Source organism: Rousettus aegyptiacus, unplaced genomic scaffold (assembly GCF_014176215.1).
Source record: "Rousettus aegyptiacus isolate mRouAeg1 unplaced genomic scaffold, mRouAeg1.p scaffold_m13_p_15, whole genome shotgun sequence".
Lineage (NCBI taxonomy): Eukaryota > Metazoa > Chordata > Mammalia > Chiroptera > Pteropodidae > Rousettus > Rousettus aegyptiacus.
The window spans coordinates 6,769,819-6,792,035 of NW_023416290.1; the positions used below are offsets into that span (position 1 = coordinate 6,769,819).

The 22,217-nt window shown below is 53.7% G+C and overlaps 1 protein-coding gene and 2 long non-coding RNA genes across 3 annotated transcripts in view; 1 reads left to right on the plus strand and 2 right to left on the minus strand.

Moving 5' to 3' along the window:
- Window positions 1–14,862, plus strand: part of CUNH8orf89 (chromosome unknown C8orf89 homolog) — a 55,736-nt gene extending 40,874 nt beyond the window's left edge. The window contains exons 10-11 of the mRNA XM_036232794.1: window positions 472–903; window positions 9,484–14,862. The gene's annotated coding sequence lies outside the window, so the exon portion shown is untranslated. The remainder of the gene's footprint in view (window positions 1–471; window positions 904–9,483) is intronic.
- LOC118611974 lies at window positions 14,016–15,018 on the minus strand. Its single transcript, XR_004954573.1, has 3 exons — window positions 14,625–15,018; window positions 14,312–14,441; window positions 14,016–14,128 (listed from the first exon to the last, which is right to left on the minus strand). It is a non-coding gene; the product is annotated as an uncharacterized LOC118611974 (long non-coding RNA).
- Window positions 15,019–16,583: 1,565 nt separating this feature from the next.
- LOC118611975 lies at window positions 16,584–17,244 on the minus strand. The gene is made up of 3 exons (XR_004954575.1): window positions 17,059–17,244; window positions 16,768–16,849; window positions 16,584–16,677 (listed from the first exon to the last, which is right to left on the minus strand). It is a non-coding gene; the product is annotated as an uncharacterized LOC118611975 (long non-coding RNA).
- Window positions 17,245–22,217: the final 4,973 nt, after the last annotated feature.

Consider the following 22,217-nt stretch of genomic DNA (forward strand, 5'->3'; position numbering starts at 1 on the left):
ATAAGCATTGGAACCGAGACTCGAAACTTGAGTTCTGGCTCCAAATTATATGCCCTTCGTGACTGTGCTACACACAGAGAGAAGTCAGGGGAGCTCTGACTTCGAAATAAGCTTTTACACTTTCTCATTCCACAGGCAAAAGCGTAGGTTCCAAACGCCCTCTTTAGCGTGACCGTGGGGGACGTGGTACCACACACATCAGTGTATCAGCATTCACACTCGAGTTCTACAGAATGCCATCGTCCTCGCAGAAATCACGCTGGGAGAGCAGAATGTTATTTATTTATTTTTTTGTCCTTCTTTTTAGAAGAACATTACTTTAAAAAAAAAAAAGTCCGCCTGTTGATTCCCATTCTGATATTCCTTTACGGACAGGAGGATTAATGTGCTAAGTCGTTTATCCACTTACGGATGTTTAGGCTACAGCTAGAGGATGTATTCCGATAGCGATTCTTCCATTTGTCTATGCAGCGTCGTCGACAGAGCGTATGCAGCGCGTCGGGTCCCGAGGTAAGGGAGAGAACCCGGCCGGCTCGCCGCCTTCACGCCGCCCACAGTTTGGCAGAGGAGACAAACACATGAACACGCCACAGACGTCGGTTCTGTCCGGGCGGCAACGGAGCTTTGGACAGTGAGTCGCGGGGACACCTGGGCAGCCTGGACGGGGGACGGGACCCTCGGGCTGAGCCGCGAAGGATGAGCGGGGGTCCGCTCGGCAAATGCCGTGCCCCCAGGGAAAAGGACGCAGCGTGTTCACGAGGCTCAGCGTTTGGACACTGCGGGAGGAGACGCCCCTCATGCTCCAGTCGGATCTTTTGCGGGTTCTCGTCGACGCCGCACCTCCAGCGTTTGAGCAACACCCTGGGTGTTCGAAGAACGGGAGAGAATGCGCTTCACTGGCAGGTGAGTGAGGGAGGGGGCTGCGGCCAGCGTCGGGCTTGTGTTCATTTTAAAACAGTGTAAATGTTTAAAATATGATATGTAAAGTTGCTTTCGGGCCACGTTTCACCGTAAGCAGCCTTGACAGTTAACCGTTGGGTTTCTCTGGGATGGTGGAAGCTCTGAGTGTCCCCTCGGAGGGGCGAGCAGAAAGGCCACTCGCGAGGTGGTACACGGGGCAAGGCAAACGGGCTCGGCCGACGGAGGAACTAGGGGCAGCGGCACCAGCTCGCGGGTGAAAGTCCATGGGAGATGCGCTGTTCCTCCGGCCTTGCACCAGCAGACACTCGTCTCTCCATCGTGTCACACAGCGGTGGCGGGTTGGCCGTAGCGCTGCTCGAGGCTGTGGCTGATGCTCAGGCAGCTTCTCGGACCCTCCTGTCCTGGGACTCGGGCCCCAGGAGCTTCCCCGCCCGCAGCATGCAGCCTCGTGGCGGCGGACGGCGGAGGCCCGGGAGGCGCAGCCCCCACTCCCTCTCATGCCCTTGCTGCTCAGAAGTGTCTGCGCACGCCTCCGCCTCCGCGTGTGCGCTCCCCTGGCCGAAGCAGGTCCCCTCCCAGCGGAATGTGTCAGAGGGAAGGAGGAAGTGCATGCTTGAGCGTAGGAATGCTTTCTGCCGCAGCCATTCCTTCATTCATCGCATGCTGCACGCTAGCGCGGCATCAGAAATTGACCTATGGAAATGGATCTGGTCCTTGGCCTCACGGAGCTTACAGTCCAGCGTGGGACACAAACGATGAAGGCGGCGGTTACGACAGAGGCCGGGCCCGGCTCCGCGTTTCACACGCCACGCCCAGGGAGGAGAGGCTGCTGAGCACAGGATGGCCGCTGTGGACGTTTAGGGAGGAGTTATCATATCAAGACATAAGCAAAATTTTCCCACGGATGGGGTGGAGGGCGGTAGGTTCTGTTCTTGGAAATCCTGCTCGGGTCACCAGCCTCTCGGGACTCTTCAAGGCCTTTGCTGAGATAGCGTCAGGCCTAGCATGTTACCTGCCTTGACAACCTTTGTCTCACCTGCCACCTGCAAACCCAGCCCCACCTGGCTTCCTAGTCCGGTCACGCCCTGAATCATCAATTAAAACTTAAACAAACCGGGCTCTGCATTTCGGGGCTGAGGACCCACTTACCCTTGGTTATTCGTCTCTCCGTGACCAGCTACCCCAATTTTTAAAAACGGGGTTCCCGCCGCATCCCTTAGCTTTCTCTCTAACCTTCCAAACCCCCCCGCACGCTCCCGCCCGCACTGCTCTGACCCGGCGTCCCTCGGCCCCCACCAGCGACTCCCAGGCCCGGGTCATCAACGCCACCACGTCCTCAGCATCTCTGCAGAAGGCTCTGTCTCAGCGGGCACTTCTCCATCCCTCTCAAACGCAGGGCCCGGAAACGGAGGACTGTTCTTTCTACTCCCCGGTGTGGCTTCCTATACTCTGGCGTGAGCCCTCTGCGCCTTCGAAAGGGGAAATTCTTGCTTACGCATATGCGGACAGCTGGGGTTCAGGGAAGGCCCTGGCGGAGGATGACTGCCGCTTTTCTCCGTACTCACTGCTCGGCGCAACCACAATATTGCACAGGCATCCAGGGGTGGTCCACGCACCCAGCATGCAGACAACGCTCGGGGAGGGGACGGCTTTGAAACACAGCGGACGGAGAGTTTTCATCAACGTCTCGTTCGAGTGGACCTTTTTTTATATGAGTTTCTTGGCATCAAGAACAGTGACCCTGGGCATTGGGGTCCAAGGTCACAGTCGAATATAAATACACCCCCCGAGGTCTGAAAGCCAGGGAGCCAAGTGGGGGAACAGCCCGAGTGCCCTGTCTGCAAAGCTTTACTGAGATTTATTTGGAAAGTTATGGTCTCTCCCAAAACGAATCCACAGATCGCCTAGCTCTGATTACAAGAAGAACGTTGAAATCTTTATTAACCGTCATCGTTGGATTCCTTCCCTTCGAGGAGATTAATTAGGTAAATTTCATTACAGTAACACCAACTTTCTTGGAAAGAAACCATCCAACTTCGGAATGACTTCGAGTTTATATCTGGAAACTAAGCAATGTTAATGTTTACAGTCGAGAATGTGAAACATTAGGTTTTAATAGATGTTGATGTCATTCTTGGCATCCTGCAATGATGTAAACTTCTCCGTGAAGAGGTAACACGTTGTTAAGTGGAGCCAAAACGCAGAGAGAGAGAAGTCGAAAGGCGCACACGCTCACTGTTCACCCTTCCTCCCACTGCCCCGCCCCGCGGTCGCCGCCGGAGCCGAACCGGGAGGTGGCAGCTGGCGCGCCCCCATCCGTCACAGAGGTCTCGACGGAGAGACGGGGGAATTTCTCCCGTACAGTGCAGTGGTTTCATGCGCGGTTATATTCAGAGAGGGTCAAGATGGCCAAGGAAAGAGAATTCAGTTTTAGTCCTGGTTCTGCTCCCACTTGCTGCCTTGATTTGGGGCAGTCACCTCTCTGGGCTTCAGTTTCCCCCTGCATAAAGTGAGAAGTCTAGACTCACTGGCTTCTGGCGATCAGCATAAAACTCTGTTTAGAGAATGAATTTCCCGCCATTTGGGTAGATTGTCCTAGATGCGGCCACTTGGCGACCCCCTCTTCGGGGAGCTTTGGTGCTGGGTTCTTAAGCCCGGGACGCAGACCCTCTGTCCCCCTCTGCCCCCCGCCTTCCTCGGTGCTCTTTGTGCTTTTCCGGTTGTCAGAATGTCACCACGTCACCGGATTCTCACACGACCACAGGGTGGGCAGAGCAAGAGTCGGACACAGAATTGCCAAACGAAGCTCAAACGTGTTAGGTGAAGTGACATTTTGGGGCACAGTGAATTTCCCCTCCCCCCCCAGTGTTAGGGAGAGAGGCATCTCTCGGTGGTTTTTCGGTGCCTCTAAAATCATTCCGCACGGCAGACTCAGGTCAGTAGGGTGCTTTGGCAGGAGAGCGACAGGTCCCAGAATGACCTGTGTGCCTGGTTTCCCCTAAGAGTGAGTCTGGCTCCCTGGTGGCGAGCTCGAGGGCCTGGTCAACCTTTTAATAGTCCTCTGGACCGCCAAGTGACGTGGTACTAAACGGGCCTTTCCACTTAGCGTCATAGGGTGCGCCTCTGCAGTTACAGGGTACAGCTCTACCTAAAATGTTGTGTGGAAGGAGCTTCACCAGCCAAAGGCATGTCCACGACACCAGTGGCCTCAGAGGAGATTTGCCTGGGCCTGGAGTGTCCACGGGGTCCTGGCGGCCCTAGGACGTTTGGGCGCCTCAAGGACGCAGGCATGTTGGGCCTCTTTGCACTGATTACACACACCCTCAAAATGCTGTGCTCTTTTCTGGACTCAACTACCTTACAGTGATAGGAAAGAGCTCAGAGTGGGGGTCATGAAGGCGATGAACGGGTTAGAAGTGCTATTTTGTTCATTGGGTGAGCTCGCTTCGTGGAGAGACGGTCAGGGGGTTAGGCAATCATTTTTAATCACAGAGGGGTTATTTTACAAAGACCAGGGAGGCCTTCTGCTGTCCAGGGAGGAGGGACGAGGAGAGGCAGGCACACGTCCGTGCTCAGGTGGGTTCAGGTAACCGGAAGAAGGCTGTCCTGCCAGTCAGGGCGGCAGAGCCCGAACGGGTCCGAGGGGGCTGTCACCTGCCCTCCTCCGGAGCCTTGTAAGCGGAGAAAATTCTGGTACTAGTGAGGCTGAACCCCTGCCTGGGAGGAGGGACCAGATCAGAGCTACACGCCAGCCCTCTCCGTGGCAACGGCAGCTTCTCACCGAAGGCCGAATAAAAGCCATCCACAGATTATGGAAAACAGCGGCCAATGCAAATAAGAGCGTGAACGAAAATGGGAAGCCTCTGAACGGGCAGTTTCCGGGCGAGGGCCGGGGCGGGGCCGGGCCTGCCGCGTGCTGGCCAGCGCTGCTCCCCGCGGCCGCCCCGCCACTGCGGACCAGATTGAGCCGGCCGCTCTGCCACGTCCGGGATGCCCGGGCCAACACAGCAGCGCTTTCGAGAGCGAGCAGCCGAGTTTGTCTGTGAACCGCATGGGAGCACCGCGCCCTGTTCCAGCGGCCGCTGAGGAGTGGGAGGAAAGGAGGCTGCTGTCTCAGTGTCAGAAGTGCTGCTTTCGCTACGCGCTGCCTGGCGTGCGCAGCGGAGCGCTGGCGTGCGCGGGTGCGAGGGGCGGTCGGCTCTCTCTCGCCCCTGCTGAGGCGGGAGTCGCCCCGGAGTGCGGGAATGCGACAGGAGCTCCCTCCCGGCCCTTCCCGCCCTGTCTCCTCGCCGGGTGGGACAGGCCGCCCAGCGTTCAGAGTTCCGGTTCGCCTTCTGTCAGACGAGGCCATTAGAAGCGACCGGCGTTTCTAAATGTCAGGAATTTGTGATTAAATGTCACATCTTTACCCTATTTATACTTTTCTATTAACATTTTTTTTTTTACGTTATCTCCTTCTTAATTATACAAATGCATTTAAAAGGTGATTTTATATCTTACCATGCAGGGAAAGCTACCCCACTTGCCGCAAATAGAAAGTCAATGCAAAAGCAAGCACAATGAGAACAAAACCCGTTGTTTAATTCAGGGGAGTAACCGCTACGTGCCAGAGTCCACGCCTGAGGCTGGCTCTCTCTTTATTACAAAGGGAGATGAGCAAGTGTTGGAAAAGCGTTAAAGATATATTAACCCCAAACCGATACTTCCTTCTTGACGTGATCATGAGGGCTGAAGGACTGGCATATACTCTTTCGTAAAACAAAAAGTTTGACTTGGAAATAATTTCAAACTTACTGAAAAGGCATAAGAATAGTACGAAAGAACTCCAGTAGATCTTTTACCCAGATTTAGCATTTTTGAACACTGGCCACCTTTGCTTTGTCATTTTCTCTCTTTCTCTACACATACTTATAACGTTTTTTTCTGAACCATTAGGCAGGTTGCATATGCCATGCCCTTAAGACCCTGGAATGTCTTTCCTAAAAATAGGAGGTTCTCTTTTATAACCACAGAATAATGATCATCGTCAGGAAGTTTAACATTGGTGCAATCCTTCTATCTAACTGCAGGCTATAACTCAATTTTGTCAGTCGATCCCATAATGTCATTTATAGCATCCACCCCCCCCTCCCCCCGACCCCTACCCCCCCTCCCCCCAACCCCTACCCCCCTCCCCCCCCCCTCACCCCCTCTCCCCCCTACGCCCCCACTCACCCCCCTCTCCCCCCTACCCGCCCCCCCCCCAGGTTCGGGAACCAGTTCAGATCATGTCTTGCACTTAGCAGCTATGTTTCTTTAGTTGTATTTAATCTGGAACAGTTCTCCAGCTTTCCTTCGAACGTCACGGCTTTGGCATGTTTGGAGAATGCAGGCCAGTTACTCCGCGGACCCACCCTCGGTGTCTGGTACGTAGAGGGGATTCGGGAACGACTGACTGGCTTCGGATTCAGAGCCGCTCAGTGCCCTGTCCGTGTTCCCATGACGTCGTCTCCTGCGTGACAGTGAGGGCCACCCGCACTCGACCGACACTGAATGAGGTCGTCTCCACAGTGCATTCTGGTGCATTTTCATTTACGGTTCTGAGGAAGGACGTCCAGATACTGCTCTTGACCAAACCTCGTTATCTGTCATGAGTCACGTCATCCTCGGCATTCCTGGTGCCACCAGATATTGTATAGACGGCCTAGAAGTTAAAGGGGCAGCTTTTTCTTCATCCCACTCTCTGGCTCCGACGAGGGTCGGTAATGTCCTTCGAAAGTCAAGCGTGGCCAGAGAGCGAACGTAGAGAGAAAGAAGGATGTGTGAGTTGTGCACAGAGGAGAAGGGCGTGGCAGTCACTCCTGCTCCCTGTGACCTCCATTGTAAGCGAACATGGAAAATAGTGGGAGGGAGGGGACCCCCGCTGAGGAGCTGTCTCCGTCAGAGTCGAAATCCCCGCGAGCAGGTAGACAGCAGCCGGCGGCCGGGTTGGATAACTCGAGTCTTCTGCCCCTTCTGTGTGTGGAGCGTCTTTGTAGTTTTCGTTGCCGTCATTGTGGTTTTAATGTTTAGAGGCAGAAAACCACCTTGAAGTCGTGTAGGTAGAAACAAGAGTTTACTGGTTCACTTCTCAGGCTTCAGGAATGGCTGGATCTGGGGGCTCAAACAACATCGTCGAGCGCGTCTCTCAGCCCCGCGTTTTTCTCTGTGAGCCGCTCACTCAAACAGGCTCTCTCTGGTTGGATGGAAAAGTGGTCCTCATTAGCTTACGTGACGGTCACCACCTTAGAAGGCAAGACTCTCTCTGCCAGCATGCTTAATAGTCTTCCAAAGTGGGCTCTGAATGACCTTGCTCGCGGCAAAAGTCCACAACTGGGCCCATCGCTGTGCTTGGGAAATGAGATTCTCTGATACCCAGCCCGTCCACGGGGAGTCACGGCGTGCGATGAGCACCACCGCCTGGTGCAGAAGAGGCATTTCCCCGAAGGAACAGCTGTTATTCAAGGATGAACTTAGCAGATGCCCGGCACGAGGTTAGAACGCAGTGCAGGGATGGTTCGGTGTGCTCCCGACGCTGCATGAAGACGAGCTGGTGCCGCGTTGTGGCTGAGAGCCCAGGCGTCGGGTCCGAATCCTTGCCGGACCACTCGCCACTTCTGTGGCCATGAGCAAGTTCTCTTCAAACCTGAGTTTCTTCACCTGTAAAACAGAGAAGATTACGCATGCATGTTACCAGGGTTCTTAGTTGCGAATAAGGGTTCGCTCGACCTCGTTTAAACAGTGGGAGACTCACTGAGAGATGGGAGGTGGCTCCCGGGACCCCAGGTGATCCAGAGAAATGGGCTCCAGGGCACGTTTCCAGGAGGAACTCGCAGACCCATTCTGCCCCACGGGCTTGAGAGGAGTGGCTGCGTTCACTGACCACCCTCCTGGCAAACCTGCTTCTCCGAACAGCTCACTGTGAACCCGGCCCTCGCGGAGTGTGTCTGACCGCTGGAGCCGGGCTACGCGCAGGCCGGCCTCTCGGCACCCAAGCTGTGCACGAGCCCAGGGCTCCTCTCTCAGAGGGGCCCGTGCTTCGTCTGACGGACCGCTGCTGCCGCTATCTCGAAACTGTTCGTTTTACCCTTGAACTTGTGTTTCGTATAGAAAGTCTGAGGGGACAGCGGAGCACGTGTGTGCGGGGTGATGCTCCGGGCGCCTGCACGTCACAGGTGGGCTCGGGCTGCAGGCCTGAGGGGAGTGCGTGCACCACGCCCTTGGCACGTCCTCCCTTGGGACAGTCCGGGGCACCACGAGGTCCCCGGGGGGCGGCTGGGCAAGGCCTGGGCCCAGATTGGTGGTGGTGGCAGCCAAAGCAGCAGCTACTGTGGTGACAGTGGCCACTGCCCTGGGGGAAAGGGCCCCCTATGGGGCAGGGCAGGGACTGCGCTGGGAAGCCAGGTGGTCTGTGCCTTTTTGCATCATCCGTATAAATACTATTGCGGTGGATCTCATCGACGCAAGCTCTCTAGCCCGAGAGTCAGAATAGAAACTGCTGCTGCTTTGCCTTCAGAGTGGACCCTGGTTAGTGCCTCTGCTTCTGGCCTAAATTAAGTCATTTTGGGGGATCCCGCCTTAGGAAGAGGGCTTTGTCAAGCAAGGAACCAGCTAGTCAAGAATGGCAGAATATCAGCACCCCACCCACCTTGCAGGCGGCCAAGCCACTAACCGGTTGGGTGGGCCCAGCAAGGTCTGAAAGGATCAGACTTACTGCATGAATCCTGCCCTTCTCAGGAAGGATCGGCAAACGCCAGAGGCCAGGGAGCTGTGACAGCGGGGAACCAGCTGCCCCCCAGCTCTGTGAGGGGTGGCTTCCCTGACTACACGTGCCCCCTGGCTTCCGCTGGGCTTTCTCGCAGCCCCTGGGCACCTGCCTGCCTCCTGGAAGCTCCTTTTGTTCTCCGGAGCCTTCCTCCCGCTCTGCGTAATGCACAGGATGGAGAAGCCGCAAATATTTACCTTTCTCAAAGCGAGGTCCCAGGAAACCCTTTCGATGTAAAAAGTTGGTCATTTACTCTCATGCCGTTTTTGTGCTCACGAATGACCACGAGTCGTCCTAGAATTCTCCTCTGCAAACATCCTGAAAGGAGAGGAGGAAGTTGTTCTAAACTGAGGAATGAATCTGAACCTGTAAATCAGAAAGCTCTCCCGCGAGACTTGGCAAAGATACATCCACGGTCAGCGTTCGGGTCTTTCTTTTTTATGCCCCTAAAGAATACCATGAACAAGTGTGTGTGTTAATGGCCAGTTTCCTAGAATAAATTTCCTTACGTCTCATTCCTGCCCAAAGATAGACCGGCAGGTCCCCTGGTCAAGGTGGTGGCTGCAGAAGGAATAATGGCCGGTCTCGCATTTCTGGAAAGAGCCAGTTAAGACACAACCTGTTGGTGTTTTAGGAATCGTTGAGAACAATTCCTTGCGTTCAGAGGTGAAAAACCTGTGTCTGAGGCCGCCTTGGTGGTTGGAGGTGGAGCTGGGGCCTCACGAGTCCTGATCCGGGGCTCACCTGCTTCTCCTCCACGCTGTTCCCCCGCACACAAGGCCAAAGGAACCGGAGTCCGAGAGCACGATGCCTGTTCGTCCTGCCTGTGGCGGTTCTTGGCCTGGAGCAGTCACAGCAGGAAACGGACAGCAGAGAGTCAGGACCAGAGTGCAGCTGCTGAGGGTTGCGAGTGGAATGCCGGGGTCAGACTCCTGCTTCGGGCTAGGGTTGGGAAGGTAAGAAATGAGCGTGCATGCCATTTTTGCCTAAGAGAAGAAAAGGCATCTGGCGTTAGCATCCCAAGAAATTTCCCTCTGTGTGTGTGTGTGTGTGTGTGTGTGTGTGTGTGTGTCTGTGTCTGTGTGTCTGTGTGTGTGTGTCTGTGTGTGTCTGTGACACTGGTGGGATTATGCTGCTGGGCTCAAGTCCCGGCTTCGTTCCTTGCTGGTTGTGTGCTCTGGACGAACTAAGTCATGTCACATCTCTAGGCCTCAGACTCCGTAGTCACAAGCAGGGGGAGTTTTAGCAGTGACTTCGCAGGGACGTGGTGAGGGTTCGCTGCGATCGCCATGCGGAGTGCCTGGAACAGCGCCTGGAACAGCGCCTGGAGCAGCGCCTGGCTGTTCAGTGCCCCGTGACGTGTGTCACCACGTCACGCGGCACCTGTGAGCCACACTTTCTGGGCTGTCGATTTCCTGGGACGCCCGCCCACCAGGTGTGCTTCTCACCTGCTGCACACAGGGCTCCCGCCTTCCCATGCGGACTGCACACCAGCACCACTGTGCTTGGAGAGGACGAGCTCCCCGAGCGGGCCCGCTCCCCTGTGGGGGGCGCCCAGTCCCCTCGCCCCACCTCCAGTCTGCCTCTGACAGGGGTCGACTCGCTCAGAGGTCTACCCACCTCCCCAGCTTCTGTCCCCGTCCCTAAATGACAACAGTCTCCTCTCGATGAATTTCCCTATGAAACACGTGAGATCTTTGAACAAATTCCTCACACTAGAATTTTTTTGTGTGTATAAAAAATACTTTTTACCGGAGTAGAACAAATTGCCACATTGACTAGAAGATTTTCATTCATCCGCAGTATAAGGAAACCAACCTCCTTCCTTCAAAGGACCTCACAGGCCTCCGGGGTTTCCTGGTACTCGGACTTTGGTGACGATAGCTGTTGAAATGTCTTTAACAATCCAGGTGGTTCTGAACGACGGGCACCCAGAGTCCAGCCCTCCTGAGGCTCCCGAGGGAGGTGGAGCGGCAGAGGGTCCGAGGACCCGGGCCTCTGCGGCTTCAGGAAAGATCCTAGCTGGAGGCAAGGTTGAACTAATTAGCAGTCGCAAAACCCAGAGGGGACAAAAGCCCCCGTCCAAAAATGGGAGAGAACTTGACGGCAGCGGGAGCAGCGGCCCCCTCTTGTCAGGCGCTGGGGCAGCGGGGTCACTGTTTAGCTGTCGCCCACAGTGAGGAGCTGCTCCCACAGCCACCTGCCTGGACCGAGGCACCGGCGGCATCCACTGGGGACCCTACGTTCAGGAAGCCCCCATCTCGGGCCCTGCGGGACTCGGCCCTCCCACTGACCGTTGCTCCCGGCAGGCAACCCCCGGGGGCGGGCTGCCTGTCCTCACTGGTCCTGGACTCAGGGCAAGCTTTCAGTAGGTCTAGACAGGTGTGAGGTGATCATGGGGGCCACGGCCTTCCCTCATACTGCGATGTGGCTTCCCCTGAGGTAGGCGACTGGCCAGGCCCCAGGCTAAGGGACCCTGACTGTAAATTTGTGACATTCGGAGTTGATAATTTTGTGATATTGTTGTCTACCCTCTTACTCCCTGACTCACCCGCCTGCTCATTCCAACACCGGACGAACATCTGCCATGAGCCAGACCTGCGCTGAGTGACGCGGACAGGGAGAAGAAGAGACAAAGCCTCTGTCTTCACACGGTTGGGTCTACTGGCAGGAAACTCGGTGGTTAGGGAGTTCTGATGGCTATCGTGTGTGTCAACCTGGCTACGCTAAGGGATCCAGGTATTTGCTCAAACATTATTCTCGACGTTCCTGTGAAGGTATTGTTTTAGGTAAGATTCGCATTTAAATCAGTAGACTTTGAGTAAAGCAGAGTACCCTCCGTAACACGGGTGAGCTTCCTCCAACCGGTTGATGGTCATAATGGAAAAAAGACTGACCTCTGAATAAGGCAGACTTCTGCCAGTAGACTGCCTTTGGACTTGAACTGCAGCATCGGCTCCTCCTGGGTCCCCAGCCTGCTGGCTCACCCTGCAGTTTGCACTTGCCGGCCTCCAATTGGCTCATTCACATGGGCTAATTCCTTAAAACGAATCCCTCTCTTGCATTGTGTTCCCTCTGGAGAACTGTAATACAAGGATCCAGTCTTTGTTTTATTGCCCTCTTGATGACTTCGGCATTTTAGTAAACAGCTTTTTTTTTTCCTGGTGATAAAATACACACTGTAGAAAATATAAAAAATGTAAACAAATAGTACCAAGAATGCCACTGCAAGCCTCTTTCTGAAAGCCCTTTTTTATGCACATATTGGCATGTATACTCAACAAAACTGGGTTTTTATCTTGTCTTTCTTTTTTAAATAACATTAATGGTAAGCATTTTTTGAATGTCATTAAAATATATAGAGAGATGTTTAGGGCCTGCCCACTGGTCTGTTTTTGCTGGAAATTTAGGTTGTTTCCTATTTTCTCCTATTATAAATAGCTCTGCAAGGAAAGTTTTTGTACATAAATCTATGCCTCTGATTATTTCCTTAGGGAAGATTTCTGGAAGGGGAATTACTGAGAGAACTCTGGCCTCATAAACAAGAGAATTATGAAAAATGGAGGGGAAAATGCAATAAACTAAATGAATTGGGTTGCTTGACTCATTTTAACTGAGAAAATAAGAAACACCTGACCTCCTCCAGCGCGGACCTCGTGGACATGGGCGTCCCACAGGGAGGCTGAGGAGCGCGGTCGAGACGAGCAGCCGGGGCGCGGGTCCCGCGCGCACGCCGTTTCTCCCAACAGCCAGGAGCCCCGTGCGAGGCTCGGGAGTGCTTCGCCCCAGTTCTTCGTGCAAAGTGGAGACTTAGTAAGCGTCCCGCCTACTTTGTACGAGGTGGTGCCGAGCCACGGACGGCACCTGGGATCGGCCCCCTCGTGCACCTGGCCTGACCTCCTCCTTTAAGAGCCAGGTGGGATGCGGCTTCTTCCGTGAAGTCCTTTTTAACTTGCCGGGGATAAGTCAGTCGCCTCTACTCTAGCACTTTCTCCAAGCTCTTTTTGTAGCTTAATAACCTTGAATTATAATGATTTGTTCGCACTCCTGTTCCTCCAGCGGCTTGTGAGTCTTATCCATCTTTTCTTGCCTCTGGTGCTTAGTACAATGCGAGGCATGCAGAAGGTGCCTAATTAATGTTGACTGACGAAATGTAAAGTGCTAAACAAACATTACATCATCCATGAGGATTTATTAAGCGCCAATGACATGTCTCTGAACTCAAGGCGCTCATGCTACAGTCGAACAAATATAAGAAAGATTCTAGGTGGCATTCGCGGAGGGTCCGGTTGGCCGTGCCGGTGCGTGACACTGTGAGCTCGGAGCATCGCCGGGAGCCGTCGCAGAGGCCCGTGGTGGTCAGGGAAGCCTTCCGGGACCAGATCTGGGCCGCCGAGAAACGTCGGCTTTACATAAGGGAAGACTAAAAAGACGTTGTCCAGGAAAAGGGGCGCTGCGCCAGCAAAGGTGGCCCGGTGTGTGGACACGTGGAACGTGTGGGGCCGGGGACTCCAGAGACACCTGCGGGCGAGCAACTAAAGATGACAGAGCGGCGCCGCACGTTCCGACGGGAGGGCCGGCGTGCCTTCCCCAGGGGGCTGCCGATTTTGTCAGCGCAAAAATACCGCGTTGTCCAGTGAACGTTAGCGGAGTGTCTGAGGACCTCGTCAGTGCCCAAATGCCAGGCATGCCTCTGTTCGGCTAGCTTTCCGTGGTGCTGTGCGTGCTTTACTGGCCCGCGGGGTCCACGCGCCTCCTCGCACGTGCCCCGCCCGGAGCTTCGGCAGACCAGGGACGGCGGATTTGGCTCTGGCGTCCTTCTACTTAACTCACTGTTTCTTCAGACAAGATTTTTTTTTAAAGCCACTCTGTCCATTCTACTCTCTTCTGGCCGACACTTGTTTAGAAGTCATATTGTTGGCCAAAGACCAGGAATCGGGAGTTGAAGGGTTTATTTCAAAATCATCATTAAATTGCCAAGTAATCACGTCAGACAATATATTTTGCCTCTTGGCATCTCATTTCAGGTAAGAGATTTAGACTTGCCTTTGAAACTGATGAGTCACAGAGTGACATTTTTCCTGCCACCAAAAAAAAAAAAAAATTTAAACAAAATATTTAGTTCTTTTGCGCATCTGAGAAGTCTGGAACTATGTCCCTGGAGTTCGTCGGTTGACCCCTTTGTCACCAGAGATACAAAGCCCTTCTTGTCTCCTCCGCATCCTGCCCTCGGACGTGGCCGCCTTCTCCACGTCCAGGATTCCCGTGGCGATTTCAGCTGCCTCAGCCGCTTGCCAAACACCAGGACAGAGGAAGGGAAGGGAGAGGGGGCGACTTCTCCGTGTCATGGAACTCTCTGGAAATCCCACAAACGCTCTCATTTGCATGTCAGTGGCCAGAACTTAGTCACACGGCCACACCAAACTGGAAGGGAAAACGAGAGATGTCATCGTGGGGCCGGGCCCCAGGACCCAGCTGAAACCCGGGGCTCAGGTCGTTCGAGACATGTTCGATGGGCACCTAACACACTCCCCCGCAAACTGGATTTCACCCACGGTTACCTTCCAATCCCTTCAGAAGCAAAACAACTGAATGGAAGAGACGTACGGACATGTCGTCCACTGGGAAAAGGCCGTCTGTGTCCCGGATCCTCAGCTCTCCGGTTTCAGAGATGCCGAATCAGAGGTTCACAGCCCTAGGGAGAGGGCTTCTGTTTCTAGTACTCTAGCCTACATATCTAAACAAAAAAATAGATGTGTTTACTTATTTAAATAGGTAGGGTACTGAGTAATGTCTGAATGGGCACCTTCTGTTTGCAAATGTAACAGTTATATTTTTCAGATTCAATCATTTTAACCTTATTTACTGTGAAACGTACATATAGGAGAAATGCACAAAGCGAAGTGTAACTGTAACTTACTTTCTAACACCGCTTGCGAGGGCTTCTACGTGACTCTTTAACTCCAGTTTCTCTCGAGCCTCCGGCGCCATCACTCATGCGAGGAAATGGGGTGGCTGACGTTCCCAAGGGTCACGGCCCACGCTGGGCCCGGAACTCGAACCCGTGTCTTCTGCCACCGGAGCCTGTGTGCCTTATCCACAGCTGCCTCTCTCAGAGACTACAGAAATCCTGTGACGTCTGGCCGAGACCAAAAGAGGTGAGTGGAACGTTCTGAAAAATTATTGGTTAGTAAAAATGAACGGAAAGTTGTAGTGGTTGCTATAGATATTTAGACGTGAGCTATGCTGAGAGCTATGGAGTAAATGCAGCACGGATTACCGGTTGGCATAAACAGCGTCTAGAGAGAGGGGTGTGCGAAACTGCTCTCACGGATTTAAGATTTTACTATAAATGAAATAAAGGCGGGGAGAAGGACACATCTTTGGCAACCCTTTCTCCTTGTCACTATTTTTGGTTCCCTGTCTAAAGAAAGTTTTAAAGATTTCCTTGTAAGGACAAGAGAAAAAAATCATGCCGTGACCTCATGGCCCTCGCGGAAGCAACCGTGAGTGAATATTCTTCCCTGGCAGTTGGAGACAATTGGTAGCAGACTGTAAAACCTTCCCACCCCCCTCCAAATGGCATGCACTGATGAAATCGGTTCAACGGTCTCAAAAAGCGGGCTCTGGGAATCCTTAGCCTCTCTCTTTCAGCCAGGGAATGCCCCCCGGGACTCGGGGAAAGGGTGCAGCCCTTTCTTCCCTAAGGAGGCATTGCTGCCGAGCCCTCGCGCGTGCTGTGTAGTGATGGGTATGTGGTTCTCATAAACGCTTTCATTCCTGGAATTTCTTCTGGATGGTGGAAGGGAGAGAAGCAGTAAAGACGACGTCTCGCTCCCATACATTTGGAGATCGGTTATAATTACGTGAGCGAGCGATGAGCAGCAAGGAGTCAAGAGTGATTTTTCTCTCGTGAAGGAATGTTGAGCTTACCCAGTTCACTTAAATAACACGCACTGACATAACGTTTATTGAGTGTCAGGTAGGGACTTTGCAAATACTGACTCATTCAATCCTGCTAACGACCCTCTAAGGGAGGTTATTATTTTACTAGTGAGGAAACTGAGGCACAGGAGGTGTAATTAACTGGCCCAAGGGCACAGACCTTGGAAGCGGACCCAGGGCGCAGGCCCGCCATGCATGCTGTCATCTTCCCGAAGTCCAGGAAGAAGTTCTGTTTGAAGAGGACAGCTGATGATAAGCTATTTATTCGGTGCGGCGCCTTTTACGGTACATCCCTAAAAAGAAAACTCCATTTCTCTCTCTACCACTGCTGCTACTTCTGGCTTTTTCCCCACACTGACCACAGGGCAGGGTGTGGGGAAGGGCGGAGCTGCTACGCCCCCTCCCACTGCCCCCCTCTCCCGGCCCCTCCGTGTGGTCACCCGCTCCCGCAGCTTCTGGATGCCTTCATTTAGGGTTCGTATGAAGCATGACTGATGAGATCATTGGCCATCGGCAATGAACTCGAACTCCGGCTTCTCTCCCCTCCCCAGTTTGGGGGGCGGCGAAAGTCCCCACCCTCTACTTACATGGTTGGCGACCCTGGAAAACAGCCACCCCATCCTTAGGGGCTAAAAGTCACCTCATGAACAGGAGGGGTGGAGAGGGACCTGTAACAAACAACAAAAGACAAGCCCGTTGCCTTCAGCTCTAGAGCAATTTCAGGAGCCGAAACCACATCTTTTAAGAAAAGGTGTCCCTTTCGCTTTTTGCTCTGGAGGTATTTTAGGAGCCAGAGTGGAAGACCAAATTATATCTATTTCTTTTAATATCATGATAGCAGCGCGAGGGAAGGAAGGCAGGGAGGAAGGGAAGGAGAAAGGGCGGGAGGGCGGGCCGCGGGAGGACCCATACGCACCAGAAGGGAATGCTGGTTCGGACATCTTCTCAAAAGGATGGTGCTGCTGAAGGCGAAGCTCCGTCTGGTCCTCAGCGTCCCCATCTCTGCCGTGGGGATTATCACAGCGAACCTGCGTTAATTACGGTGTGTTCGTTTATAAACATACGTCAAATCAGATCACGGATGCCAATGTACTTTAAAAGAAAACACTGATACCTACATGAAATGCTTTTGTAATAGTGGTCAAGCTGGCGTACTTGTTTCTGTTTTCAATTTTTTCTTACTCTGCCCTTCATTTGACTCTGGGGTGAAAAGAAAGAAGACTCAAGAAACTAAAATTCTCACGTTCCCAGACGTCATTAAAACCAGCTGCTAATCTTTTCCCCGTTGGTGGAACATTCCAAATAGCGCCCCGCTCCCCCAAACGCAAACCAATCGTTATTATAATGACACCTTCGTAAAGGAAACACTTTCTGAATGGCACTCATCCAAAATCTTAAAGTGCACTCACCTTCAAGGCTTGCAAGCGGTTCGGTGGCTTCCACGCGTTCAGACCTGCGCTTATCACGAGCGTGAGGATGACGCACCTTGGGCTGTCTCTTATCTGCCGCGGCAGAGTCTGACTCATGCGAAGCTTCATTCCGTCAGGCCCCTGCAGCAGTCCGTTCTCACTCATCCCCTTTGGGGAACTGCTGTCTCTTTCCTCTTCCTGGGGATCTCAACTGCAGACGTGGGGGGCCACATCGGAGGAGGGCCGGGTCGGGGCGACAGCGGCCTGGGTCTTTGGGAGAACACAGGTTTTCTGTGGAGTCCCTGACCTTGAAGACCTTGTTGACTCCTGGCGAAGACACACGGGTAGGCAGACAGCGTGCGCCGTGGGAAAGGCTTCGGCAGGTGTTCGGGGGCCATAGAGGGCGTCTACTGACCCATGTGCCGTGTTCGGGATCCGGGCATGCGGTCGGACATGCCTCCCCCACAAGTCTCTTGATTCCTCACCCCATTGGGCTGTCCCCTTCGTGGAGGACACAGACGGCACGAGACGCCGCCCCGGTCCTGGCCATCTGTTTTTGAAGAGATTTCTCAGAGCGAGCACGGTGGGAACCAGATAAATGGCTGCCAACAGGTGGAGGTGTGAGCTCCGTGGCCGGCACCTGGAGACGCGCTCACGAGCCGTGGGGCTGGGGGCGGCTCTTCCTGGGGCTGGCCGGCCGCTGCGCCGCCCCCCTCGGCAGGCAGGCTCGTCTTCTATGTGTCTTGGCATCTGGCGAGCGCCGCAGGCTGTGGTCAGGGCTGCGGCTTTGACTCAGACAGACTGGGGTCCAGATCCTGGGTTTGCCATTTATGAGCTTGTTGAGAAGATAAATGTAAAGTACGTAGCAAGTGCCCAATAACTTTGCAGGAAACAGTGTGATTATTCTTGTTCCTAAATCCAAGAAATGTATCAAAGACGTCTTTAAAATCCACTAATTTCAGAAGAGAATGATGAGACTGAGCCCTTTCTTGCCGCAAAAGAGCCGAGATGTTAGAAAGGCGGCTGGTTTTTGATTATTTTCCCTAAAGTCACTTCCAGCTGAATGACCGCGGCCGTTCATCCGATGGGCGTGAACACAGCGAGGAGGCTGCCCACGGCCTGGGCCTGCGGGTGCCTCAGGAGGCCGCGGCAGCACGGTTGAGCCATGCCGCACGCCGACGCAAACCTCCCACGGAATCAGGGTCCTACTACACACAGGGTTCTGAGGCCAGCACTCGGGTGTCTCCTGTAACCCGGTCCCCTGGTAATCGGACTGAGCCTGGCCCTGCTTCTTGGAGCAAAGTGATTTCACTCTGGGCACGTGACGATGTAATGAGACGGTGAATGTGGACCTGGGGGTGGGGTGGTCCCTGACCCCAGGCCCTGTAACCTTTCTCCAACGTCTGTTCTTAAATGCCCTGTCACTAGCAGCCACGTCAGGGGATGGAAAATAACATTAATCTCTTCCTTGAGAGGAAAGGGGAAAATATTACTGAAATGGAAAAAATAATAGAAGAACAACTTCAAAGTATTCCCAAAGTTTGGGAAATTCAAATCATGGCAAAGTGGAGGATATCTGTATTATATATATATATATATATATATATATATATATATATATATATATATTTACATTAAAAATGTCTTAAAATGAGTGACGTCTGTAAGAATGTAACAGAAATTTCGATCCAGGGAGCAGAGGGTCTGGCGCTTCTGCAGATTTTAGACACCTGGACCCACAACGCGAGTGTGCGGTTGGAAAAAGGATGATGTGCTTTCAAGACAGACTTGTCACTGTGTTTGTGTTTGAGCTGGCTATAGAATGTTCCTGTTTTTACTGTGCATCGCAAAATTGGCACCGAGGGAAACTAGACCCAGGTGCCGGAATAGTTTTCTCTAATGAACAAATAATTTTGCACAATTTGTATAATGGCGAATGAAATACAGTTAATTTACAATTTAAGTGAGCAAATTCCAGTCCCTAAAACAAATGTATTCTACAGATTAAACAAATAAATTGCCATTTTACATGCTTTGCAATTGAAATTTAAATCCCAGGATATCTGAATTTAACTTTTAGAAGCATCCTAAAAAGACAAGCATCTCAGACCCTTCCTGGCTTTTCAGTGACCTAATCCAATCTGCTTTTGACAAAGGTTTCATGATAAAGAGAGCAAGGGTTAGAATGTTGAGAGGATTTGCTCCAGGTGAGCTGGACCAAGGCTCCCACCTGGACCTCTGACGCCAGCCGCCTTTGCAAGCACTTTTTAGTGCTGCTCACACGAAACCATATCTTGGCTGCGCTGTGTCTCTTGTGGACTCTCCAGGTGTGTTATCATGAAGTTTCTGTTCATTGTTCACTCCAGGCTTCTGAAGGAGATCTATACAGTCAAAAAGTGATGTAAGAAACAGCTCAATGGAAGAAACACTCAGAAATTCAGGAAGTTTTACCATTGACTTTGTGGAAAATGAGGTAAATCGACTTGTTATAGGACTCTTCTTAAAAAAAAAAAAGTTCGAAGCTTGATGAATTTCCATCTGAGCTGAGTTTAACGTTAAAGAGTTCCTACAGAGGGCCTTGCGGTTTGTGGCGGCAGCCTCCGAGGACACAGACATTACGCCACCGCCCTCCTCTCTGGGACTGGCCCAGCCTGTCCAGGGCTGGATGCTTCCAGCCCACGCTTCTCAGAGCATCCGCCGCCGACGCCGCCTCCGCCTCCGTGGCTGTGGGAGGCTGTTTCATGTCACCTGGAGGGAGCAGTCACAAAGGGAAGACTCCCCGGAGGCCTTTTGTTTGTTTGTTTTGACTGTGTGCTGAATACAAAGCAAGTGACCCCCGGGGTCGAACTGACTCTTCCCAGTTCCCGCCGAACATCTGTTCTCCGGTAAAGACTGTTTGGACCCCAAATCACATCAAAACAAAAGTCCACATCGAGGAGGAGAATCTTGTACTTCCTTTTGTCTTTTCCAATGTCCTTTTTTCTCCATTATTGTCTCCACAGTCATCTGTAATCTCAGGGCTTATGGTGAGTTCTTTCCACTTTGGACTCACATTTTCAAAGGAATTTGTCACTTCAAAAGTGGCCCTGCAATAAGCTGCCACTCGTAGTTTATCTCCGTTTCGAAACAGGCACACTCCTGAGAATGGATCGTTCTCACTCACCATGATTTTCTGCGGTGGCCGCCAGGGCACTGGTTCTCAGCCTTTGGTATGGAACATCCTACGAGTGCTGGATGATAAAGCCTTGTTCCTGTCATTGTGGAAGAAAGAGACGACTTCTTCCAAAAGACATGTCCACGGTGACGAGCCGCCTGTCAGTTTAGACAGAACTTTTATGAAGACGCTGCTCCCCATCCGACGACTGGCCTCCCCGGTCACACAGACCCCACTGTCTCTCCTCCTCGGCACCGGCCCGGCCCCGGACCCACCGTCCTCCTGGAGACCCACCGCCACCACCATGCTCCGGGGAGGCGGCTGGAGTGGACGTCGGAAGCTGCAGACGGCAGCCCAAGCTCCAGGTCCTCACACGCTGTACCACCTGGTGTGGTTCACGGAGCTTCTCTAGCACCGAGGGGGACCGTGAGCCGGCTGAGCGGGGGGACACGGATGCTTTGGGTGGCCTCCGACTCGGTGGGTCCGCGTGGGGCCGAGAATCTGGCTTCGCCAAGTTCGCAGGAGACGCTGGTGCTGGGGGGTTGGGGGCCGCGCCCCGACAGCCTGGGCCCCCTCCTGCAGCCCTTCGCCGCGGCCGGTCGCTCAGCTTCCAGTGTCTCTTCATTGATTCGACCGTTCTCCGTATCGTTGGCTTGGGAGTTCTGGAAGTGAAAGCAAACTTGAATGTATGGATCTGAAAAGCAGTCATCACCCTAAGCTTGCACACGGCAGCTTGTAAGAGCCACTTTATCCCCTGTAGCATGCGTTTGGGGACAGGCCCATATCACAGGGACAGCAGTGGGCCGTTCGAGAACAAAATGAGAGGCACCGCCCCAGTCTGTGCTACGGCTTTCGTGGCACGAGCGGGATCAATGGCCCGGTCACTCAGCCTGCCAGTACCCCTGGACACGGCGCTGAACGGGACAGTGACTTCAGAGGACAGCATCGACCCCGGTTTAAACCCAGCTCAGGAATTACTGTGTTCTCAGGTTTCACTGTGTGTTTGAAATTGCATAAATTCTTCAGGGCTTTTTGCTCTAAGTGGGCCTTTTTAAACTCAGAGTAGCTCTATAAGCTGACCGAGGTCTCCGACCCAGTGCCAGACTCAACCGCGGGTGAGTGACTAGGCTCCTTCCCGTCCTCGAGCATCCTCAGCCTGGCTCGGGACCGACAGCTTGGGGAGAATAGACCGTTGGCCTCTGTGTTGTTTCTCAAATCACACTGACATCTTTCCCCTGATCTGTCTGTCACAGATAGTTCCCTTGCGCCTGAGGGACGTGTGGGGCGTCTCGGCGTGGGCAGCATTACCGAGAGCAGCCTTCCCACCCTTCCCACCCTTCCCACCGCCCGGGGGGCAGTGGTTTGGCGCGGCCTCTCCGCCTGCCCCCGTGTCTGCCTGGCCGGCAAGTGTGAGCCGGCCGCGTCTGCAGGCTGCCTCGCCCCGTCCACGGCCCGCGAGCAGGCCAGAGTGGGGGAGGGAGGCCGTCGCTTTGTTCCCAGGAGCCCCACGAAGCTCCCAGAGTCGTCCTTGGTGAGACCAGATGGAGACCGGCAGAACAGGGACCGAGACGCTGGGGAGACAGCCCACCCAGGGCCGTCTTCACGGCTACAGGACTTAGACCATGGCACCTTTGCACAGGGGACGTGGGCCAATGTCGCGCTCCCGAATGGCGAAACACTGCTCTCCAGGACGTAAGCCGAGGCCCCTCGCATAGGTGTGCTCAGGTGTGGGGGGCGGAGGGGAGGGGCCCGCCGCGCCTCATGTTATGGGGCATGCTGTGTCTCGTTCTGACTCAGCCGCCGGACGCATCTCACTCGGTCCCGGGATCTCCCGGTCCTTATCTGAGCGCCTCCTGCCCTCTGTTCCCACAGAGGCGTCTCCCAAGGGCATTGGGCCCCTGGTATGGCAGCTGGCACCCTGCAGGGGCTCAGCGAGCAGAGGAAGCAGAAGATGGGAGGCTCCGCTCCTGGGAAGGGGGGGAGCAGAGCGTGCTCGACCCTTTAT